General features: G+C 39.9%; 1 pseudogene; it reads right to left on the reverse strand.

Moving 5' to 3' along the window:
- Positions 1–282: 282 nt before the first annotated feature.
- LOC123825420 overlaps positions 283–26,351 on the reverse strand; it is a 42,912-nt pseudogene continuing 16,843 nt past the window's right edge.

A 26,351-nucleotide genomic window follows, 5' to 3' on the forward strand; every position in this document is an offset into this window, starting at 1 on the left:
GGCTGGCAACAAACATCTGTCCCCATTAACCTTTCTTGAGTCCTGGTACTGGTCTCACACTAAGCATCAGCCCTAAATCACCTTCCTCGGGTGCTTATACAAGGCTGGAACCAAGCATCCACTCTCACTCACTTTTTTTGGGTACTGATACTGGGCTTGCACTGAGCATCAGCCTTCACTCTCCCTCCTCAGACACTTTACAGAAAGGGCAACAAGCATCCACACTCACTCATCTCCTCGTGCTTGTACAGGGTTGGCATCGAGCATCTGCCCTCACTCTCCTTAGGTGCATGTATAGCGCTGGTACTGAATATCCACCCTCACTTTTCTTGGGTGCTTGGTGGGGGCTGTCACTGACCTCATGTACTGAGGCAGCTCCTTTGTGAGCTGGTCCAGGTTATGGGACAAACTATGGAATGAAGACAAATGGAAGCCTTTACAACCTACAATGCAGAAACAGAGAGGAGACTCAGGGTGAATGCCAACCAATTGTATGGTTTAGAAAGTAAATGCTTGTGTAATGAATGGAAAAACAAGTTGACATTTGTGCCTTTGGAAGGGGAAAGGACCAGGTTCAAGTCCCAATACTTCCAATTTTCACTCTTTGCCTTGGAATATTACTTAACTTCAAATTCCTTCTCTGTGACATGTGGACAGAACAGGTTCATACCTCAGTGGGCCTATGTACAGATTCCATGAGTAAATACATATAAAACATGCAGCTGGTTTAACTTTATTATTATCTCCATTATCCTTATAATCATTTTTACTATTAATGTAGGTACAGGTTTCTCCCTGGAGCCCTTTGAGCATTTAATAATTGTTGGAAAGTTATTGTTTTTTTTAATTTATTTTATTTTTAGGGAGGGAGATAGAGAGAGACAGAGAGACAGAGAGAGAGAGGGAGGGAGGGAGGGAGGGAGGGAGAGAAACATCAATGTGCAGTTGCTGGGGGCTGTGACCTGCAACCCAGGAATGTACCCTGGCTGGGAATCGAACCTGGGACACTTTGGTTCCCAGCCCATGCTCAATCCACTGAGCTATGCCAGCCAGGGCATTATTGTTTTTTTTAAATATTTTATTTATTTATTTTTAGGGAGAGGAAGGGAGGGAGAAAGAGAGAGAGAGAAACATCAATGTGTGGTTGCCTCTCATGTGGCCCCCACTGGGGACCTGGCCCACAACCCAGGCATGTGCCCTGACCAGGAATTGAACCTGCAATGCTTTGGTTTGCAGCCTGTGCTTAATCCACTGAGCTACACCAGCCAGGGCTTGGTAAGTTATTGTTTTTATATTGTTATTTATTCAATATGTTCCCATTTAATTTCACAAGGCCTTGTACATAGTAGGTGATCAATAAACACTTGTTGAATCAATGAATGCATTGGAACCAGAGTGCTCAGATTTCCTGGCTCCACCATGGTGTAGCCTGGGCAAGTTATTTAACTTCTTTATACCCCTCTCTGTATCTATTAAAATAGTATTGAACTCATTAAGTTGTCATGAGATGAAATGAGCAGCACATAATTAGAGCTCACTGAATATTAGCTATTATCAAAATTGACATTATTAGTTGGGATTATATTGTCATAGATGATGCCACTAGTGCCTCCCACTGCCCACATGGTGTAAGTACAATGCACACACCAACTATCCTCTGTGAAGTTTTTGCTGAAGAACCTTCCAGTGCCCACACACAGATGAGATGACTTCCCTGTTCTTCTCACCTCTGCTCGAATTGGGTCGGGCTGGTAACCATAGCTGACTCAGCCACTGCTGGATGCTGGACAAGGGGTTCTCCACTTCTGCCAGCCAAATGCAGTACATACCAGACCAAAGGTTCTTGCTCTGGTTCTGAGCAGACGCCAGGGCTGGAGTGACCCAGGCCCTCTAATTTCATGTTTGGGAGGGTCACAACTTTCCTTTGCACAGACGACAACTGTCATGAGAGACAGAGGACTGTGCAAAGGCTGTATAGTGGGACCAAAATATGAAAACCTGGGTATTTCAGGTGTAAGAAATACCAAGCTCATATTCTCCCAGGGTTTCTCCTCTCACTGTCCCTGGTGAGGGAGATGGTGGTAGAGGTGGAAAGCTGTCCTCCTGGAGCTGTGGAGCTTGGTGCAAGGAGCTCTCCCTATAGAACTCTTACACTCTTGGGATTCTTAAACATTTGCAAAAATTCTGCCTCTTAGTCCCCATTACATGAGCATTTAATTTATAAACTTAAAAAAAATAAGGCAAACTTAATTTCCCCGATGTAAGCATGAGAAGTTGTTAGTTGTGTCAATATCTCCTCCACAAGAATTAGAGATTGGGAGCCAGACTACCTCGGATCAAATCTAGGCTTCACCCTGCACTATCTTGGAAACTTTCAGCAGTTTACTTCACTGGTCAGTACATCAGTTTTCTCAGCTGTAAAATGAGAACAATAATAGCATCTACTAGGGTTTACAAAGCACTAAGAAGAGTACTTTCACATAGTAAGTACTCCATAAAAGTTTTTGTTGTTTTGTGACATGTGCCATGTGCCCATCAGAGAAGCACAGAGAATAATTTCCTTGAACCAATGTTCTATTCCCCCTCTTTAAATTGTGTCTTATTGTGGTTGCACTTCTGGCCCTTCTTGAACTTTATTTTTATGTTGCAGGAGATACACAGACATGGTCTGTGCCAGGGTCTTGTAGATGGCTCTGTTCAGGAAAAGGCTGAGTCTCCCTTCATCAATGTGTAGAGGAATGGTGAGGCAAGCTAGATTCCACCAGGCATGTAAGGTAATCCCTCCTGGCTACAGGTCAGCCACTCCTACCCATAGGTGTTGATGATGTCATTATGTCTGCCCAGGAACCAGATGTAGCCCTCTGTGTTAATAGTTGCTTTGTCCCCAGTGTTATAAAAATCCCCACACTCCATTTTGGTTATCTTCAGTCGGTCATTCTTCAAAGAAAACAGCACTCTTGTTGAAGACACTGAGTTTATTGATGTTGAGCTGCAACCTGGAGCTCAGATCTGGGTTTGAATTCTGCTTCTCACTCTACCAGGTACCTGTGCAACTTTTGTAATCTTTCCGAGTCTATATACTGACTATTGATGTTAATATAAACAGCAGCTGAACAGATGGGAGGTGTCAATAAATGTTTGCTGAAAGAATTAACTTTCCCAAGTACTACTTCATTGCATCCACAAAGAATGTCTGTGGGACTGGTATTTTTTAAATTAAACTTTTAAGATAATTGCAGATTTTCATGCAGTCATAAAAAATAACAGAGAGATCTGTGTCCCATTTATCCTGTTTCCCCCAGTGGTCACATCTTGCAAAACTATAGTTCAATATCACAACCCGAATATTGACATTACTACAAGCCACCAGTCTCCCTCAGATTGTCTCTCTCTCTATTTTTTTTTTTTGCTTGTACTCATTGGTGTTTATGTGAAATTTTATCACATGTGTAGATTTGGGTATCCACCACCACAGTCAGTCCCATTGTGACCATGATCTCTCATGTGTCTCTTTCATATCCACACCTGCCTCCTTCTTTCCTTTCCCTCCCCCCTCCACATGCCTAACCCCTTTGCAGTAACCAACATTTTTTCCAGTTTTATAATTTTGTCATTTTAAGACTGGTACCTAAGTCAAATTATATGGCATGTAACCTTTTGTGATCTGTTTTCTTTCTTTCCTTCTTTCTTTCTTTCTTTCTTTCTTTCTTTCTTTCTTTCTTTCTTTCTTTCTTTCTTTCTTTCTTTCTTTCTTTCCTTCCTTCCTTCCTTCCTTCCTTCCTTCCTTCCTTCCTTCCTTCCTTCCTTCCTTCCTTCCTTCCTTCCTTCCTTCCTTCCTTCCTTCCTTCCTTCCTTCCTTCCTTCCTTCCTTCCCTCCCTCCTTCCTTCCTTCCCTCCTTCCCAGTATAATTCTCCAGAGATTCATCCAGGCTGTTGTGTTAATCAATATATTGACCCTATTGATTGCTGAACAGTATTTCATGTAAGTGATGAACCACAGTTTGTAAAGCTGCTATGAACATTCATGCACAGGTTTTGTGCAAGACTGACATTTCTATAGACTATTTAACAAAAGTGGAAACTGATACTCAGAGAGGCACAGTAACTTGCTCAAAGTCACTCAGCCAGTCAGTGGGAGGGTTGGTATTTGAGTTTAATTCTTTCTCAACAGCCTGTGCATTTGACCACTAAGCAGTGTGTTGGAATAGTTCTTCTTGTGGAACCTGAAATGATTTTACGAGGTTCAACTGAAAAACATTTTTTAAAAAACATTGAGTCATATCCCTTTTTAGCTTTTCTTTCAAATGTTTGGATTATACCAAAGAGACTTTCCAATATGTTTTAAAAAGCCCTGGAAGTACCAAGAGGAAGCTAAGATTCAAGGTCAAAGCTTTTAAAGGGAACAGAATTTAGCTAGAATTTAAGAAAATGGTTTTGTATGTATTACAGTTGTGATTATAATTGCCTTCTGTTTTTGGCAAAAGAAGCTTCCATTTGCAATGTCAGATCAACTTGTTCATTTAAAAATGTTTTAAAATAAAATAATAATTATTGTGTGCATCTGTTATAACCAGTCTGGGGATGCCTGAAGGACTGAAGCTGAGATGGTTTGTAAGCCAGGAAAAGTGGAATTGGGAAACTAATCATTAAATCATATGTGTAGGTTCATAAAATATTGGAAAAAATTAAAATAGATTAAAAAATTTTAGGGACACATATAATTAAATAGCAAGCAGTTTAAAGGCATCTAATAAATAGCAAAATCCTATCTTTCTTAACCAAGAACATTGGTTTACACTTCTCCCTAGCTAGAGGATAAATAGCTTAAATTACCCTACTCAGGAAGATAGATAACAGAAGTTCAATTAGTGCCACTTGTGCCAATCAAGCCCAAAGACAGATGCAGTCAGGGCAATAAATCTCATTTTGGCATATCAGCATAAAGCTGATAAATAGTCTATTGAGATACTTCCCAAAGACCTCCCCTAAAATTCCCACCTTTAAAATAAAGATAAGAACCCTCAAGACAAAGACCCAGCACAGGCTCTTTCTGGAACACACCCATGCCTTTCTTCCCTCTCAGATGTGCATCTTTATTTTTCTCTCCTAAACTCTAAGAATCCCCACAAGACTTGCAACCATGGGAAGCAAAAAGCAGCAGCAACCCATTTTAGGCTTACCTGCTGAACCTGTCTCCAAGGTTCTCTTTTCTCTGAATTTTCAGTGAGCTAACAGCAGCCCAGCCATGACTCACTTCTTTTCTAAAATGTTTCTGGAGAGCCAAAGCAGAGCACTTGCCTAGGCTCTCTCCTGTTGCTCCTTCTAGACCTTTCAGTAAGCTAACAGAAGTACAGCATGACTCACTTTTGTCCTGTAACGTTTCTAGAGAGTCAAAACAGTCCCACCTAGCCCTTTTCCTGTTGCTTCCTCTACTAAGCCCTTACTTTGTCTCACTGTCCTCAGCTTTAATAAACATACTCTCAAACTCACCTAGACTTATAACGTGAAATCTGTTGCACAAAGTCAAAAACCTACCCACTATGGGTCAACAATGGGCCAGCCTGAGGCAGACCCGCTCTTGTCTTGGTCCATTTCTGGTGTCAAAGGTAGGCACTTATATCAGAGAAGTCAGAATACAGGTGGGAAAAGCAGCAGGTACTGCTCATAGAAGCTACAAGACAAATTGCAAAACTAAATATGACTGAGGCAATAAATTATGGGTGGAGATAAATAATGGACTTTCATGGTCTGGAGGAGAAGCTGGGGTGAGGGAATTTGGATATTCAAGACAGCTGTGTATACAGGGTAGTCTAGAAAGCCATACACATGTCTGGGCAAGACATATGCTCAGAAAAGCCTGAGAAGACCTAAGTTTTGAAGCCAGGCTGAGGACCCCTAGGCTCAGAGCAAGCCGAGCTGAGTGATGAAGGAACACTTCAGTGTAGAGCCCATCTCCACAGTGTTTTTTCTTCCCTCCCTTTTGTTGTTGATGGGTTTGTTTGTTTGAGCTCCTGGAAGTCAAGAAAATCTCTGTTAAAATATTTCTTGAATATGAGTTAAAGAGTCAGAACTTAAATGATCACAAATAACAAACAACAGGATTTAAAAAAATTAGGAAAGCCTCAAAGTAAGGGAATAGTTAGATTATAGCATTAAACAGTCAAAAAACAAAGCCAAGACCTCTGCTCTCCCCCCAAAAAACCCACCAATGTCAACTACTAGGAAAGTGGGAGAATCTGATTTCCAGAGCTATCACATTATAATAGTGAAAAAAATTTCAATTAAAAAATCACAGAGCATACAAAAAAACAAAACAGAAAACATGGCTATTCAAGGAAATAAAATTAATTGACAGAAACTATCCCTGAGGAAGACCAGACATCAGACTTACTACACACATAATTTAAAGCAAATATGTTACTATACTTAATGTGGTGGTCACATCATAAGACTGAATTACTATATTATATACCTAAAACTGGTATAATATTATTTACCAACTATACATAAATAAAATAAAAATAAAATGATTACCACTATTGAAAAAATATGTTGACTATGGCCAAAGAGCTAAGAGGAAAAAGTAAAGAAAGAACTAAATGAAGGCAATGAAATTATGTATGAACAAAGGAAATTAACAAAACCATTTTATTGACAGTAACATCAAAGAGAGTAAGTATTAAGAACAGATTTAGTCAAGAAAGTGAAGGGGTTGAACACGAAACTCTAAAAATCATTGCCTACTGAGTTTTTCAGAATATAAGATGCACTGCCACTACACCCCAATTTGGTAGAAATAATGGGTGTTAATGCTGCTGTTGAGTTCTGTTTACATTAACATTGGTGAAATATAGTGTTATTTATGTTATTAAATATTTTACCACATTTTCTTTTTTAAATAATTTTATTTTAATTATTGTTCAAGTACAATTTTCTTTTACTCCCATCCCAGCCTACCTGACCAGCCCTTCCCACCTCCCTCCCATTTCCACGTGCCCCTAGTTTTTGTCCATGTGTCCTTTGTATTTGTTCCGGTAAACCCTTCCCATTCTCCCCTGAAATTCCCTCCCCTCTCCCGTCTGGTCACTGTAAGCCTGTCCCCTATTTCAGTGTCTTTGACTATATTTTGCTTATTTATTTTGTTGTTTAGGTTTCTGTTAAAGGTGAGATCATATGGTATTTGTCTTCCATTGCCTGGCTTATTTCCCTTACCATAATGCTTTCCAGTTCCATCCATGCTGTGGCAAAGAGTAGGAGCTCCTTCTTTCTTTCTGCTGCATAGAATTGCATTGTGTAAATGCACCATAATTTTGGATCCATTCATTTACTGATGGGCACCTAGGTTGCTTCCAAAACTTGGCTATGGTAAATTGTGCTGCTATGAACATTGAGGTGCGTAGGTTCTTTCGAATTGGTGTTTCAGGGTTCTTAGGATATAATCCTAGCAGTGGAATTGCTGAGTCAAAAGGCAGATCCATTTTTAGTTTCCTGAGGAAATTCCATACTGTTTTCCATAGTGGTTGTACCAGTCTGCAGTCCCACCAACAATGTACTAGGGTCCCCTTTTCTCCACAACTTCTCCAACACTTGTTGTTTGTTGCTTTGTTTATGATGGGCATTTTGGCTGGTGTGGGGTGTCATTGTGGTTTTAATTTGCATCTCTCTGATAGATAGCAATATTGACCATCTTTTCATGTGTTTCTGGATCCTCTGTATGTCGTCCTTGGAGAAGTGTCTGCTCAAGTCCTTTGCCCATTGTTTCATTGGTTGGATTGTCATCTTAGAGTGGAGTCATGTAATTTCTTTATATATTTTGGAGATTAAAATGTTGTCTGAGGTATCCTTCGCAAATATGTTTTCCCATACAGTAAGTTTTCTTTTTATTTTAATACTGTTTTCTTTAGCCATGCAGATGCTTTTTATTTTGATGGGATCCTATTTGTTTATTCTTTCCTTTATGTCCCTTGCTGTAGGAGACATGGCAGTAAAAAAGTTTCTTTGTGAAATATCTGAGATTTTCCTACCTATGTTCTCATCTAGGATTTTAATGGTGTCATGGTGTATTTTTAAGTCTTTTATCCACCTTGAATTTATTTTTGTGTATGGTGTAAGTTGGTGCTTGAGTTTCATTTTTTTGCACGTAGCTGACCAGTCCCCCCAACACCATGTGTGGAAGAGGCTATTGTCACCCCATTTTATGTTTCAACCCCCTTTGTCAAATATTAATTGACCATATAGACTTGGATTTATTTCTGGGCTCTCTGTACTGTTCCATTGGTCCTTGTGCCAGTTTTTATGCCAGTACCAGGCTGTTTTGATTACAGTGGCCTTATAATACAGCTTGGTATCAGGTATTGTGATCCCTCCTACTTTACTCTTCTTTCTCAAAATTACAGCAGCTATTTGGGGTCATTTATGGTTCCATATACATTTTTTCAGTATTTGTTCTATGTCTGTGAAATAAGCCATTGGTACTTTAATAGGTATTGCATTGAATGTGTAAATTGCTTTGGGTACTATGGACATGGTGATAATGTTAATTCTTCCAATCCATGAATACGGTATACATTTCCATTTGTTTGTGCCTTCCTTGATTTCTTTCTTCAGCATTGTGTAGTTTTCTGCATACAGGTCTTTTACCTCTGGGTAGGTTTATTCTTAAGAATTTATTTTTTATTTTTATTTTTTTGCTATATTGAATGGGATTTTTTCTTGATTTCTGCTTCTGCTTTTTCATTGTTGGTATACAAAAATGCCTTTGATTTCTGCATATTGACTTTGTATCTTCCTGTTTTACTAAACTCACTTATTAGGTCAAGCAGTTTTTTGGCCAAGTCTATAGAATTTTCTGTGTACACTATCATGTCATCTGCAAACAATGACAGTTTGTTTCCTCCTTTCTGATTAGGATACCTTTTATTTCTTTTTCTGGTCTGATTGCTGTGGCTAGGACTTCCAATCCTATATTGAATAGAAGTGGTGAAAGTGGACAGCCTTGTCTTGTTCCTGATCTTAGTGGAAAAGATTTTAGTTTTTGCCCATTGAGTATGATGTTGGCTGTAGGTCTCTCATATATGGCCTGTATTATGTTGAGGAATGCTCCCTCTAGTCCCACTTTCCTGAATGTTTTTATCATAAATGGGTGCTGTACCTTATCAGATGCTTTTTCTGCATCTATTGGTATGATCATGTGGTTTCTGTCTTTGCTTTTATTTATGTGATGTATTACATTTACTGATTTGTGAATATTGTACCATCCTTGCATCCCTGGGATGAATCCCACTTGGTCATGGTGTATGATTTTTTCAATGTTTTATTTGATGCAGTTTGCCAGTATTTTGTTGAGGATTTTAGCATCAATGTTCATCAGCAATATTGGCCTGAAGTTTTTTTTCTGTCTTTATCTGGCCTGTCTTTATCTGGTTTTGGGATTACGATGGTGTTAGCCTCATAAAAAGAGTTTGGAAGTCTTCCATGTTTTTCAATTTTTTGGAATAGTCTGTGAAGGATGGGGGTTACCTCTTCCTTAAATGCTTTGTAGAATTCTCCTGTAAAATGATCTGATCCGGGGCTGTTGTGTGTTGGGAGTTTTTTGATTACTGCTTCAATTTCTTTTGCTGTTATTGGTTTGTTCAGGCTCTCTGCTCCTTTTTCATTGAGTTTTGGAAGATTATGTTTTCCTAGAAATTTGTCCATTTCACCTAGGTTTTCAAATTTCTCGGCATGTACTTCTTAGTAGTAATTTCTCACAATCCTTTGTAATTCTGTGGTATCAGTTGTAATCTCTCCTCTTTCATTTCTGATTGTGTTTATTTGGATCCTTTTTCTTTTTGCCTTGATGAGTCTGCTTAAAGGTTTGTTGATTTTGTTTATCTTTTCAAAGAACCAGCCCCTGGATTCATTGATCCTTAGAATTGTGCTTTTAGTCTCTATGTCATTTAATTCTGCTCTGATCTTGGTTATTTCCTTCCTTCTGCTTGCTCTGGGCTGTCTTTGTTGTTGTTCCTCAACTTCTTGTAGACTCAGGGTTGGGTTGTTTGTTTGAAATGTTTCTATCTTTTTTAGGTAGGCCTGTATAGCTATGAACTTCCCTCTCAGGACTGCTTTTGCTATATCCCATACATTTTGGGTTGCTGTGAGTTCATTTTCATTGGTTTCCAGGAACTTTTTGATTTCTTCCCTAATTTCGTTCTTGACCCATTCATTGTTTAATAACATGCTATTCAATCTCCATGATTTTTAGTGTTTTGGGTTTTTTTCCTTGGGGTTGGTTTCTAGTTTCAGCCCCTTGTGGTCAGAGAAAATGCTGGGTATAATTTCAATTTTCTTGAATTTATTGAGGCCTGCTTTGTGTCCTATCATGTGGTCTATCTTTGAAAATGTTCCATGAGCATTTGAAACGAATGTGTATTTAGCTTCTTTGGGATGGAGGGCTCTGTATATATCAGTTAACCTCATTTCATCTAGGGCATTGTTCAATGCCTCAATATCTTTGTTGATATTTTGTTTGGAAGAGCTGTCCATTTTTTTACAGTGGGGTGTTAAAATCCCCTACTATAAGTTTGTTGCTGTCAATGTCTTTCATAAAGTCCTCTAAGATATCCTTTATGTATTTGGGTGCTCCTATGTTGGGTGCATATATATTTATAATGTCTATGTCTTCTTAGTGGATTCTTTCTTTGAGTATTATGTAGTGACCTTCTGGGTGTCTCTTTATGGTCCTTCTTGTGAAGTCTATTTTGTCTGATAAGATTTGTATTGCTACCCCGTTTTTTTTTTTTCTCTGTCTGTTTGCTTGGAAAATTTGTTTCCAGCCCTTGACTTTTAGCCTGTGTCAGCCTTTTATTCTGAGGTGGGTCTGTTGAAGGCAGAATATGTGTGGTTAATGCTTTCTTATCCATTCAGCTAATCTATGTCTTTTGTTTGAAGCATTTAATCCATTTAGGTTTAAGGTTATTATTGATAGGTACTTATTCAATTGCCATTTTCGTACCTGTGTTCCTCTCTCTCTATCTCCTTTTCTTCCTTTCCTTAAAGGAGTCCTTTTAGCATCTCTTGCAGATCTAGTTTGCTGTAGGTGTATTCTTTTAGACTTACTTTTTTCTGAAAAGGTCCTATTTGGCCTTCTATCTTGATTGAGGGCCTTGCTGGGTAAAGTAGCCATGGTTACAGGCCTCTGGTTCTCATTACTTGAAATATTTCTTGCCATTCTCTTCTGTCTTGGAGTGTTTCCATTGAGCAGTAAGTTGCTAACCTTATTGGCGCTCTCTTGTATGTTACTTCCTCTTTCTCCCTTGCTGCTTTTAAGATTCTCTCTTTTTCTTGGTATTTTGCCATTTTAATTATGATATGTCTTGAAGTGGGTCTCTTTGGGTTCCTCTTGATTGAGACTCTCTGTGTTTCCTGGATTTGTGTGATTTTTTCTCTCATCAAATTAGGGAAGTTTTCCATCATTACTTTTTCAAATAGTTTTTCTGTCCTTTATTCTTCTTCTCCTTCTGGTATCCCTATTATATGGATATTATTACATTTCATATTGTCTTGCATTTCTGTTCATCCCTTCATTCTTTCTGAGCCTCTTTTCCTTTTCTTGCTCTTTCTGGGTGTTTTATTTTTCTACTTTGTCCTCTAGTTGGGGTCTACCCTGCCTGGTCTCAGGAAGCTGTAACCCCCTGTGACTTAGGCTGAGTGAGAGACCTCCAAATCACTAAGGAGAGAAAACTTATTTCCTTGGCATGAATGCTGTCTGTTCTCTGCCTGGCCTGCAATACTTGATCAGTTAGCCAATGACATGTAAGATTTCCTAAGGAGGGAATTGTTTAAGACAGTTATGAGCATGTGGAGGCCTCAGGGAAGGACTTGGGGGGCTGTGGAAATGAAGGGGTAATTGACATCAACCTCTGCCCCCTCGGCTTTGCCAAAGCCTGAGTCCTTGTTCTTATATGTGAGAAATCCAAGTCTCCTGCCTGCCTTTGTCTCCTCTGCCTGATTCAGGCCTGTGGAAATAACAGGGGTGGTGCAGTCTAGACCAGAGTCGGCAGGCCCCTAGGGTAATCAGGTGTGGGACATAGAATATGCAAGATCCTGTGAGATCTACTTGCTGGAGGATGCTATTGAAGTAGAATATGAAGGCACGGGCAGGAAACGAGACTAGCCTTTTAGGTCCTGTAGTCTTTTTAAGTAATAAAACACAACCTCTGAGCCCAGAATCCCTGCAGGACATCTACCAGCACCTTTGAAAGCTATCTATTCCTTTTAATCTTCCCTGACAGACTATAATCCACAAACTGTATGACTGTAATCCACAAACTATATCTGTATTCTTAATAAAAGCCTACTTAGGTGGTGACTTAGGGCATTCTCCACTAGAGAGGGTGGCCGTGGCACTCTCCACTAGAGAGAGTGACTGTTTGATTCCCATTTCTCCACAGGATTCAGTTGTCTGTGTGTTTGTTTTTCTCGTGTTTTGATGAGCCATCTGCAGGGTTCTGGGGTCACTGCAGGGCAGTGGCTGTGTCATGCTAGCTCACTGATCCAATCTTCAGCTTCATCAGTCCTGCTTTTGATTCCTTCCACTGAGTACTTTAGTTCAGAAATGTATTCTTCATTTCCTGTTGGCCCTTGTTGAGAGTTTCTATTTCTTTTTTCATGTTAATATAGTTTTCAGCAAGTTCATTGTAGCTTCCCTGTAGTTTCTGGTAGCTCATCATGAGCTAATTGAGCTTCCTGATAATCATTGCTTTGAACTCACTATCTGATAGTTGAGTTGCCTCTATTTCATTTAGCATTCTTTCTGAGGCTTCTTCCTTTCCTTTCATTTGGGGATTGATACTTTGTCTTCCCATTGTTTGTGAGACTCTTCTTGTTAGTCTCAGCTTCTTAAATTGGTCTGTTCTGGCTCCCGGGGTTTATGGTGTGAACTTCTGTGGTAGAAGACCTGTGAGATTCAGTGGTGAAGTCTTCTTGATCTCCCAAGCTCACTGGTCTTGGGCTGTCATTTAAGTTGGTTATGTGTTTTTCTTTGGGTTTTGATTGTTGTTGAGTCTTTCTTTGGTGGGTCCTTCCCACCAGCTGGTTAAATGAGGGTTACTCTGTCCACCACCTCTTGTATTTTGTTGTGCTGGTGTAGGCAGGTTGTGTTGAAGCTGGTTCTTCCATGTGTATAAGGTTTTGAGGACTCTCTCTTGCTCTTGTTCCATTGTTTGTACTGGGTAGTATCTCTACTCTTTAGCTGTATTTCCAGATAAGTCCTGGATTGTACTTTTTGTGGTTTCCACTCCCTCCTTCACCTTCTTCTGTTGTTATCTGTTAGTGGTTCCCTTGTTGTTTCTTTTTTTCCTCTTCCAGTGGGTATCCTGGTGTTCACCACTTCCACCTACTCTTTTTTTGTGACCAGTTGGAGGGGGAAGGCAAAATGGTTTAAGATAACAACAGAGTTTTCTATGATATTTACAATAGCAGCTGGTAGAGAAGAGATAGGAGATCCTCTGACTATGTATAGTGTTAACCATGGTCTTCCACCCAACTAGCTGATTTTCAGAAAGGATGGAAAGAAGATAAGACCCTTGTTGGAGAGGGAAGGATTGTGAGTTAGATCTAAAAAGCAGTGAGGTTGTGGGAGGTCCGATTCTGAGCTAAGGTGAGAGTAGAGGATAGTAAATAGGTGTAGTGTGTGACAAAATAGAGTTAACCACTACAGTAATAGAGTTCAGGGAACTGTGCAGTGGGCTACGATCTGGGAGGGGTGTTGTGAAGTATTACAATTGTATGGAACAGCTATTATTTACAATAATATTAGAGCAACAATCATATGACAGAATCTATGTGATCTAGATAACAAGAATAGGGAGTATAGGACCTAGAGTAGTGTGCTAATGGGACCCAAATGAAGTGAGGGGCAGTAAATTAGCTATACGCTATGAAAGAGATATCAGGGGAAACCTTTCAAATGATACAATATAACCAGCCTAGCAAGGCAGACTATACAGAAAGAAGAAGAATCAAAAATAGTATTCAAATAAAAGATGTAAGAATAATGGAAAAATAATAATAATACAAATATACAATAACTTCCAGTTTCTCTGTAACAGCAGAGTGAAATTTGTCTCACTGTCACAGCTGTTGTGATGCTTCTTCTTTGGGTCCAACTCTGGTCTTTTCACAGTTCCAGGGGTTTCTTTTGTTTTTGGTTTTGGGGTTTGTTTTTTTTTTTTTTTTTTTTTTGGTTTCACTTGTAGGTATTATAAAAAAAAGCATAAGAAGAAAGGAAAAAGAGATAAAATTGTAGGAAAGGAAAGAGGAAGGAATAAAACAAGAAAGAAGGAAAGAGAGGAAAAAGGAATTTAAAGAGAAATAATAATAAAAATTAAAAATTATTAAAAAATAAAAATAGAATAAAATTAAAAAGCCTCTTGGTTTCAAAGTGTCCAAACCAGTTTTTCTGGTCTTGCTAGCTGCAGCTGACTGAGGGGCGATTAGTATGGCTTTTCTTCCTTCCTGATCTGCATTCAGTCAGCCTAGCACTGTCCTGGCACCTCTCCCCTGCGCCTTGGGTGTGGGGACCAGGCCTTTCCCCAGGGTTACCGCTGCCGTGGGCTGGGGTGCGGAGGTGTGAGCCCTCAGTCTGGCTGCCTCACCTTTCCCAGTGCTATGGGAGTGAGCAGGGTCTTCTGCTTTAGCACAACCTTCTGTGCAACCTCTGGATCGCTGCCAGGCTGGGTGGCAGGGAGGCCTGAGCGATTGCTATAGGGGAATTCCCCAAACAGTGTCTGTCTTTTCACTTTTTCTTTTTGAGAATTTCTTCCTACTCAAGCCTGCCACCTCCATACAGTGGCCTGGCCTCTCCCACAGCCAAATGCTCCAGCCAGACAGGTGACTATGGGGACTGGGGCCTGTCAGGCGACTCTCAACTCTGCCAGTGTCTGCAGACTCCACGGGTGCTCACAGCCCCTGTGTGTTTGCTAGCAGCTGGGTTTTTCCTGTGCTGCTCTGACTTTGTTTGGCCTGGGAGGGAGCAGTTGCTCCAGCTCTCTCCCAAGGACTCTGTGGCAAACCCGGCAGCAGGCCTAGGCCTGGGGCTGCAGCCCCCTGGACCCCTCGCTGGTCCCTGGAACCTTACTGTCCTGATGCACTCTCCTTACCGTCTGGTTTTCAGTTCCGCTACAATTTTTGGTCCCTTATTTTCATATATGTTGAGGTATGTTGGTTGTTTGCTCTTTAATCCATATATCAGCTAGGATAGTTTTACCACATTTTCTGCTTCAAAATTTTTTTCCTATTTTCCTCCTCTAAAACCTAGGTGTATCTTATAGTCCAAAAATATGGACTGTCGTAATAAAAGAAAATAAGTGGACAAGTCTCCCATTCTCATTGATTGGAGACTTCATATGATTAAAATAGCAATACTACCCAAAGCTATCTATACTTGCAATGCAATCTCTTTCAGAATCTCAGTGGTGTGTTTTGAAGAAATATATAAATCCACTCTTAAATTTATATAAAATCTAAAGAAATCCCAAATATGCAAAACAATTTTTTAAGATTTTATTCATTTATTTTTAGAGAGGGAAGGGAGGGAGAAAGAGAGAGAGAGAGAAACATCAATGTGTGGTTGCTGGGGGCCGTGGCCTGCAACCCAGGCATGTGCCCTGACTGGGAATTGAACCTGCAATGCTTTGGCTCGCAGCCTGCACTCAATCCACTGAGCTACGCCAGCCAGGGTGCAAAACAATCTTTTAAAAAGAGAAGAAACTTCAAGGTCTTACAATCCTGATTTCAAAATTTACTATGGAGGGGCAGGGGAGAGTGGAAGTGCAAGAAGATATGGGGGAGAATAAATAATTATAGAAAACATACAGTTAAAAATTTACTGCAAAGCCACAGTAATCATAAGTGTGGTATTGGCATAAAAACAACTATATAGACCATTGGAATAGAATAGAGAGCCCAGAAAGAAACCTTCACATATATTTTCAATTTATTTGAGACAAAGGTACCAAGACCATTCAGTGGGAAAGGATGATCTTTTCAACTGATGATGCTGGTAAACTTGGATGTTTACGTGCTTTTGCCTTATACCATATACAAAAATTAACTGAAAACTGATCTAAAATTGAGATATAAGAGCTGAAATGATAAAACTTACAACACGAGAGGAAATCTTCATGACTTTTAATTTGACAATGATTTATTGAATATAATGCCTAAAAGACAGGAAATAAAATAAAAAATAGATAAAATGTTTTTATCAAATTAAAAAACTTATACATCATAGAATATTATAAAGAGAATGAAAAGGTAGCCCACAGAATGGGGGAAATATTTGTAAAGCATATATCTAATAAGAGATTAATATCCAGAATAAAGAACTCATACAACTCTATAACAAAATTAAAATGTCTCACCCTCCCTAAAAAACAAAGGGAGATTTCAGTTAAGATGGTAAACTAGGTGAATGCAGTACTCACATTCTCCCACAACATTAAAATTACAACTAAATTATGGAACAAATATCATTCAGAACTGCCTGAAATCTAGCTGAACAAAAAGTTTAGCAGGAAAGGAGAGCCAGGGAAGTGACAGGGGAGCTACAGGTTACAAGAGATTTGTGAACTCCGTCAAGCACAGTGGTGGCAGGGCCTAGCTGCTACAAAGACACGTTTTAGACAATACTCATGTGAATGGGCAAAAATCTTGAAAACTGTATTTGTGACTAATTGTATAACAGGTTACTTCAGTTTCTGTTTTGTGGAAAGTGTAAAGCATTGCAAGAAAGGGTTTTAATGTAGTTGGTTTTTTTTTTTTTGCACCCATGCTGATGATTGCTAAATGTAATAGTCTGATCATGACCCTGAATAAATGTGACTTTTTCTTTAAAAAAATCCTGTAAGTAAGGATATAAATAAGAAGCCATACTGAGACTGGTGGAAAGGATGGAGAGGCAGAGCAGGCTAGTTCCACACCCCCATGCAGTAGTTAAAAAATCAGAAAGGCTATTTTGGCTGCAGAGAAAAAGTATCCCCTACAGTGAGGGTTCCCAACCCCACACCAGCCCTGCACTCCTATGCAGGGTTCCAGTGCCAAGAAGAAAAGTCCCCACAACTTCTGGCTATGAAAACCAGCCAAGATTGTGGCTGAGTGACTGGAAGGGCTCCTGGAGTCCCATGTTTTTCACTTGCAAGGCCCGTGTACAAACTTACTTGGACTTACTCATTTTGAGCTCCAGTGCTGTTGCGCGTGGGCCACCGGCCAGCAGTGACCACGGAACGCTGTGGATGGCTCGACAAAACACGCGAGAAAAAACAACACATGCACAGAGACAGACTAGTTTCTGTGGGGAAGTAGGGACAGAATGGCCACCCCCCCTAGTGGGGAGCGCGCCGATTTACAGTCCATACCTGCTTTTATTGGGCTCATGCTACGTAATAACTCAGGTAAAGTACAATACTCATTAGGGGAAGTAAGGAACTATAGAAAACAAAGAACTCTGCCTATCTATTGAGTTGGGGGGTCAAAGAGCTGTAAGGCTGAGGAACAAACTAGCTTCCTCCTAAGACCCTTCTCATTCAACTGAGAGCATTCTTGAACAAAGAAGGTTTCACAGTAATTTACATGTTCTTTCTTAGGCCTGATCACCCCAGGAAATCCGCACTTCCCAGTACCGAGCTGTACTACCCCGTCATTGTTTCAGGCTTAGGTGGAGCGCGGGAACTAAGGCCACCGAGAGATAAGGAGATTTTCTTCCAGACGCTGAGAACTCAGACTTTGTCAAAGCCGAGGAGTGAGGGTCCATCACCCCCCTTTTGCTGCAGCCCCCCAAGTCCTTCTTTTGGGGGGCCTCCCAAAGTGATCGTGCCTGGCTTGGGTTGTTCCCCCCATGGGGAATCTTACCCGTCTTTGGCTAACCGACCAAGCTTTTGGGGATTCAGCAGCAGAAGCAGCATTCCTGCCAGGGAGATAAGCTTTTGTCTCCTTGCCGGCTCACGGTTCCAAGGGCGTTCCCTTAGCCTTAGCCTAGGCGGGGGTTTCAGCTTCTGATACCAGTCAGGGCGGTTCCCAACATATCCCCCTTTTTTAGTTTTTAAAATCAATTGTGGTCGTTAAGCCTGTGAAACCTACTTTTGCTGTTTTCGAATGCGAATCAGAAGAAAAGCAACATCTACATACATCATAAGGCAATAATAGAAATATAAAGCAGAAACTAAATTCTATGGGTTGTGAATACCTAAATTTCTAAATTCAGTGCAAGAAAACATATTAAGGGAAAAACAAAAGTAATAGGTCTGGTTACATTTCAATCTTTGAGAGAAATTACATAGATATCAGGAAAGGCAAATTACAAGGCAGTTTGAGCATAATGCAAGCCTGACTTCTTACGAGAGGATTTCTTAACTGGTGCAGTTCTGCGCACCGACTCATCACCTACTTTCTTACATGGGTGTTGAGTTTTAATTTTACGCCTGCCAGAGTGGTTTCTCATACCTTCTCCCTTGTTTTCAGTTAGGACTGCTAAGGGTTCCATAAAGGTGGCTACTTGCTGGTCTCTGATACGACCCTGGGAAAACAATTTGCAAATACACCGAAGTACACAAATCAATATCACAATCAGTAAAAAACCAGCAGCTCCAAAAACCCAAATTCTCAAATTAATTCCATCAAACCATGTTTTAGGATTCAGCCAATTAATATTTTCATTAAGGGCTCAAAAAATGTCCTGTTTGGTTAAACGTTGAATGTCCTGCAGCTGCTGATGTAACTCCAATTGCAATTTATCAATTTGTCCTTTTAAGTTAGTGGAGAAAGCTCCCCTCAAGCGATGTTGTATATCAGTCCAAGTATGTTGGCTGGAATTCCACTGTAGCGGTGTGACACACAGTCTGGAGAAACCAGGGTCACAGGTTAGGTGCTGACGAGTCACGAGAGCGTCCTGGCGTTCGCCAATCCAGTCCAGTGCTGATTCAACTGCAGAAAGGTGGGTCAGGATCTCCTGATCTATTTGGGCCTGTTGGACTAATTCTGAAGTAGCATTGATTAAACCATAAGTGCAACCAGGTGTTAACAAACTGTCGGAGAGCATTGCATTGCTCTCATAAGGAGAGCAGTGCATTGTTAAATGCTATAATGCCATTTGGATTCATTCATTTTTTGGTCATATTCTGGAGATAACAGATTTGGAAAGAGTTGGAAGACACAATTAAATCATAACCACTATTAACGACTGATCTTGTTAGATTTATGCAAAGAAACCTTATGTCATTACTTACTTCTTCAGAATGCCAAATTCTGGAGGGATCAGGTAGGGAGAAAAATATAAAGTGTGAAGGAAAATCCTTTTCCTTCTGATATCTACCAGGCTTCTGGAAACTTTCACTTCCACAGACTTTCTGCAACATTCACAAACTCTCTATTCTTTTTCATACACTTTCTGATATCCACCAAGATTGCATCTTCATGCCTTATACCTTCCATTACTAACACACACCACATAGTTCTTTCTTAAAACATTTACTTCCACAGACTTTCTGAAACATTCACAAACCTTCTAATCTTTCTTTCATACCCCTTCTGATATTCACCAAGATTGCATTTCCATGCCTTATACCTTCAATTATTAACTAACATCACATAACTTCTTTCCTAAAACCTTTACTTTTCCATTTATCTTTACAGTTTCCCATTTACATTTCTAGAGTGTGAAGTTTCAACCTTCCCTGGAATCCTCAATTTCCTTTTCAGAGCAGATACAGAGCAAAATCCATCCTTCTCTGTGGGGGTGAAGGTGGGGCCTCCGTGATCTGCTCACTCAATTTGCACACCGTTTCACTGTCAGAATCATATTCCTCATCATCTAGCTCTGTTTTCTTTGTCCAAATGAACTCAAGAGAATCCCTGACAAGCCTCCAGGTTACAAAGGTGTGCATACCCATAGATAGATATACCACTGTTTTGCAAAGATTTCAACCTTTCACCCACTTTTTCCCAAATATCAATGTCTAACGTCCCTCTATCAGGAAATGAAGGACAATATTTTCTTAGAGATTGCAAAAGCTGAACCAGATGCTTTTCTTTCTTATACTTTGTTATACTTTCTTATACTTCCTTATACTTTGCTTCTTTAAGAACTTGTTGTAATATACGCAGAAAAGATTTCTGCCCTTTAGTTAAGTTACAACCCATGTTTACCTTCCTTCCTTTTTTTTTAAAGAAAAAGCTTACTTTTATTTACTTTTAATTGGCCAAAATAAATCACCTGATTACTTTTTTCAAGGCAAATCGTTTGTTTTTTCAAACTTGAGAATTAAATTACTATTTACCCAATTATAGGCAGTTGCGAAGAGAGAAACGACCTAGAAAAGAAAGACCTACTTCCCTGAAAATTCAACGCATCCCACGACATGCCCGAGAAAGAGTTCGGGGTCGTCGGCCCTTACCTGGGCTGTTAGCGCGCAAATCCACCCGAAGTTGATGCGTTGTCCACAGCGACGGCTCGTAGCCGCTGGTTCCAAGTGGTCTCGAACGGGGTCCCACCTCTGTGGTCCCGAATCGCTGCCCCACGTTTGGGCGCCAGCTGTTGCGCGTGGGTCACCGGTCAGCAGTGACCACGGAACGCTGTGGATGGCTCGACAAAACACGCGAGAAAAAACAACACATGCACAGAGACAGACTAGTTTCTGTGGGGAAGTAGGGACAGAATGGCCACCCCCCCTAGTGGGGAGCGCGCCGATTTACAGTCCATACCTGCTTTTATTGGGCTCATGCTACGTAATAATTCAGGTAAAGTACAATACTCATTAGGGGAAGTAAGGAACTATAGAAAACAAAGAACTCTGCCTGTCTATTGAGTTGGGGGTCAAAGAGCTGTAAGGCTGAGGAACAAACTAGCTTCCTCCTAAGACCCTTCTCATTCAACTGAGAGCATTCTTGAACAAAGAAGGTTTCACAGTAATTTACATGTTCTTTCTTAGGCCTGATCACCCCAGGAAATCCGCACTTCCCAGTACCGAGCTGTACTACCCCGTCATTGTTTCAGGCTTAGGTGGAGCGCGGGAACTAAGGCCACCGAGAGATAAGGAGATTTTCTTCCAGACGCTGAGAACTCAGACTTTGTCAAAGCCGAGGAGTGAGGGTCCATCACCCCCCTTTGCTGCAGCCCCCCAAGTCCTTCTTTTGGGGGGCCTCCCAAAAGTGATCGTGCCTGGCTTGGGTTGTTCCCCCGTGGGGAATCTTACCCGTCTTTGGCTAACCGACCAAGCTTTTGGGGATTCAGCAGCAGAAGCAGCATTCCTGCCAGGGAGATAAGCTTTTGTCTCCTTGCCGGCTCACGGTTCCAAGGGCGTTCCCTTAGCCTTAGCCTAGGCGGGGGTTTCAGCTTCTGATACCAGTCAGGGCGGTTCCCAACACAGTGCTAGCACAGCAACTGGAAAGGCACCAGGAATACACAGGGAGGAAATGAATCACTTAACTTCAAGGTGAAGGCTGGAGAGACAGTTTTTCCCCTGACACAAATGTTGGCAGAAGCCATGGTTCCTTTACCAAATTCTCCCCCCACAGAGCTATATTTGAATCTCCATCAATCAACCTAACACCATTTGCCCTGCCCTGGTAATTCCCTAATACCCCACCCATCCAACCTGTGGGTCCACCCAAGCCATTTACAGTTTGTATGGACAAACAGCCTTCTTTTGGCTCATGCTGCAAACTTTCCTAAAATCCCTCAAAGGTTTGAAAACCCCAAACAAACATCATCTGATTTCCATGTGCCACATACCTCTTGCTTAGTGACCCCAGTCCAGGCATTAGCTGCAGTCAGCCTTGGTTCACACTGTGCCCTTTTCTGGGTATCTCCAAACCCAGCACAAAAAGCCCCATATGGAGATTGCTTTGTAGCTTATGCCCAGTAGCCCTGGGCAGGGCACATGTGACTGATGACCTTAGCCTACACCTCCTAGGAGACTCCAGAGCCTGTGTGCCCTTGGACAGCTTCAGACTATGCTAGAGCATAACACAACCACCTCCATAAAGAAAACACTCAAGTGACAGACTCACTGGGCAAAAGAGCCCCACTGAAGCAAGTCTTGCTCCATAGGGTCAGCACCTGCACAGCAGCTCCTTTACTGTAGTCTGGATCAGTCCTTACAGCTGATTGGCCAAGAGGCCAATCTCTCCCACTGACATGACAATAATCAAGGCTCAACTACATCAGGAGAGTTCACACAAGTCATGCAGGAGTTGTACCTGGAGGGCCCAGCCTGGGCATATGGGGAGGCTGTGCCACTGATCCCCACTGGACACCTACTACATAAAACCACACTAGCAAGTTGTGGAGACATAGAAGCTCCACCTAATACATAGAAAAAAACAAAAAGGAGCAGCCAAAATGAGACAGAAATATGTCCCCAATGAAAGAGCAGGATAAAACTCCAGAAAAGAATGAAACAAAATGGAGACAAGCAATTTACCAGCTGCAGAGCCCTAAACACTGGTAATAAGGCTGCTCAAGGAACTTCGGGAAAGAATAGATCAACTTAGTGAGAATTTCCAAAGTACATGGGAAAGATAAAATTGAAGATAATGAAAAAGAGGCAGTTAGAAATAAAGAATAGAAAAACTGATATATAAAGACTATATCACAGGGAATCAAGAGTAGAGTAGATGAAGCAGAGAAACTGAATCAGCAATTTAGAAGATAAGGAAGCAAAAAGCACCCAATTGGAACAACAAAAAGAAAAAAAGAATTAAAAAAATGAAGATACTTTAAGGAGCCTCTGAGACAATATCAAGTATACCAAGATTTGCATCATGAGGGTGCCAGAAAGAGAAGAGAGAGAACAAAGAAATGAAAACCCATTCAATTACATAATAATGGAAGATTTTCCTAACCTAGTGAAGAAAATAGACACACAAGCTGAGGAAGAACAGAGAGTCCCAAACAAAATGAACTCAAATAGGCCCAAGCACACACATCATAGTTAAAATGCCAAAAGTTAAAGACAGAAAGAATGTTAAAAGCAGCAAAAGAAAAAGAGTTACCTACTAGGGGGTTCCCATAAAACTGTCAGCTGATTTCTCAACAGAAACTTTGCAAGGCTAGAAGGGATTGGCAAGAAATATTCAAAATTATGAAAAGCAATGCCTATAATCAAGATTACTCCCCCCAGCAAAATTAATATGTAGAATGGAAGGACAGATAAAGAGTTTTCCAGACAAAATAAAAGCTAGAGTTCAGTACCACCAAACCAGTATTACAAGAACAGTGTTAAAGGGTCTTCTTTAAAAAGAAAAAAAATGATTAAAAATATGAATAATAAAATGACAATAACTACATATCTATCAGCAATTGCTTTAAATGCAAATGGATTAAATGCTCCAATCAAAAGACATACACACAGTGGCTGAAGGGATAAAAAAACAAGACTCTTACATATGCTATCTACAAGAGACTCACTTTGGATCAAAATGCACACACATTTTGATCTGAAAATGGCAGACTGAAAGTAAAGGGATGGAAAAAGATATTTCATGAAAACGGAAACAAACAAATGAAAAAAATTGGGGTGGCAATACTTATATCAGACAATATAGACTTTAAGACAAAAGCTATAAGAGGAGACAAAGAGGAACCCAGAATAACCATCTAAAGAAAGCTAAAAAACCTAAATTTAAAAGACAAGTGCATCCTTATGTTTATTGTAGCAGTATTTACAATAGTCAAGATAGGGAAGCAACCTAATTGTCCATCAAGCAAAGAAAGGATAACAAAGAAGTGGTACATATATACAATGGAATATGACTCTGCTATAAAAAATGAAATCTTGCCATCTGTAACAGCATGGATGGGTCTAGAGATATTGTGCTGAGTGAAATGAGTTAGAGAAAGAGAAATTCCATATGATTTCACTTATATGTAAAATCTAAAAACCAAAATAAATAAACAAGCAGAACAGAAACAGACTCAGATACAGAGAGCATTTTGATGGCTGTAAGATAAAAGGGAATTTTGAGGGATGGGTTACAAAAGTGAAAGGATTAAGAAGTACAGATTGGTAGTAACAGAATAGTCATGGGGATCTAAAGTACAGCACAGGAATATAGCCAATAATATTGCAACAACTATGCACAATGCTAAGTGGGTACTAGTTTATTTGGTCAATCACTTTGTGACATATATAAATGTCTAATCAGCACTGGCTGGTGTGGCTCAATGGATTGAGTGCTGGCCTGTGAACTAAAGGGTTGCAGGTTTGATTCCCAGTCAGGGCACATGCCTGGGTTGTGGGCCAGGTCCCCAGTAGGGAATATGCAAGGGGCAACCACACTTTGATGTTTCTCTCCCTTCTTCCCCTCTGTCTAAAAATAAATAAATCATACCCTGGCTGGCGTAGCTCAGTGGATTGAGTGCGGGCTGCGAACCGAAATGTTGCAGGTTCGATTCCCAGGCAGGGTACATTCCTGGTTGCAACCATAACCCCCAGCAACCACACATTGATGTCTCTCTCTCTCTCTCTCTCTCTCTCTCTCTCTCTCTCTCTCTATCTCCCTCCCTTCTCTCTCTAAAAATAAATAAATAAAAACAAAAAGATAAAAATAAACAAATCATAAAAATATAAATAAAAATATAAAAAATAAAATAAATGTCTAATCATTAGGTTGTACGCTTGAAATTAATGTAATTTTGCATGTCAACTGTAACTGAAAACTAAAATAATTATTTTAAAAATGTATACTGAAAAGCAAAAAATTATTTGTTGTATACCTCAAACTGATATTATTGTATATTAATTATACTTCAATTAAAAAAACTAAAAATGATTTCACCAATTAAAACAAATCACTGAAAGAAAAAATTCAAAATGTACTGAATGCCTACAATGTATTTAAAAAATGAGTAGAAGACTTAAATAGACCATTCTGCAGAAAAGATAAACAAATGGTCAAGAAGAACATGTAAAGATGCTCAACATCACTAGGCATTAGGAAAATGAAAACTAAGACTGCAATTAGATACCATCTCATATCCATTAAAATGTCTGTTATCCAAAACAAACTAACAAACAAAAAATAACCTCTGAAAATAACAAGTGTTGGGAAGAATGTGGAGAAACTGAAAACATTGTTGGTGGAAATGTGAAATGGTTCAGCTACTATGGAAAACATTTTGGCTGTCCCTCAAAAAATTTAAACAGAATTAGCATATTATCCAGCAATTCCATTCTGAATATACACCCCAAAGAAGTAAAAGCAGAAACTTGAACAGATACTTGCACACCAATGTTCATAGCAGCATTATTCATATTTGCCAAAATGTGAGAACAATTCAAATGTCCATCAAGAGATTAATGGATAAACAAATGAGGTATATACATACAATGGAATATTATTCACCCCTAATAGGAATGACATTTTGTTACTTGCCACAATATGGATGAATTTGGAAAACCCTGTGCTAAGTGAAATAAACCAGAACCGAAGGATGAATGTATGATTTCATTTAGTTGAAGTACCTAAACTAGGTGAATTCTTACAGAAAAAAATTATGTAAGAGGTTACAAAATGCTGGGGAGATGAGGAAGAGGGAGTGAGTGTTTAATAAGAACAGTTTTTGTTTGGGATGGTGAATATTTTTGGCACGTGCATAATTGTGATGGTTGCATAATATTGTGAATTTACTTGAGTATATTCACAGAACTGTATGCCCCAAAGTGGTGAAAAAGGTAAATTTTATGTTACACCCATATATATTTTAGCTCAATAAAAAGAAAAGAAAGGGATAAAAAAGCAAGGAGATCTCAATGGAAAGAGAGATAACATATTGTCATGAGAGCATGTAAAATGGGAGAGCATGTGTGGGTATATGTGAGGACATTGTTGCAAAATAAAAGTCGTACCCAGTAAAATTAAATGTTATTCCATGGGACCACCCCAGTTCAATTTAACCAAAATCTTTGTGGTTGAGTCCAGTCATTAATATTTTTTAGAAAAAGCTCCCCAAATAACTTTACAGTATAGGCAAAGTTGAGAACCACTGATCTATATACATGCTAGTCTGTTTTCTCTTTTACAAATGCTTAAAATTTTGCTTCTGAGAACTTTAAGGCTATGTATGTATGACCTGCCTATTTGCTTTTGGGAGATCATATTACAAGTGGAGCAGCACCCCTTAAAGGCCAGAGTGAGGAAAACAGTGACAACAGGATAATCTAGGATGACTGTTCTTTTGGATAAAGGGGATGGAGTCTAAGATCAATTTCAGGTCTGCCCACCCTTCCATGGCCAATCTTGGAAGCTGAGAATTTACTCTTAGTGGCCTCTCTTACCGTGGGAGAGCTAGAGTTTGCCTGGTCAAGAGTTTCAAT

Source organism: Phyllostomus hastatus, unplaced genomic scaffold, assembly GCF_019186645.2.
Source record: "Phyllostomus hastatus isolate PE091 unplaced genomic scaffold, TTU_PhHast_1.1 phas_contig_64, whole genome shotgun sequence".
NCBI lineage: Eukaryota > Metazoa > Chordata > Mammalia > Chiroptera > Phyllostomidae > Phyllostomus > Phyllostomus hastatus.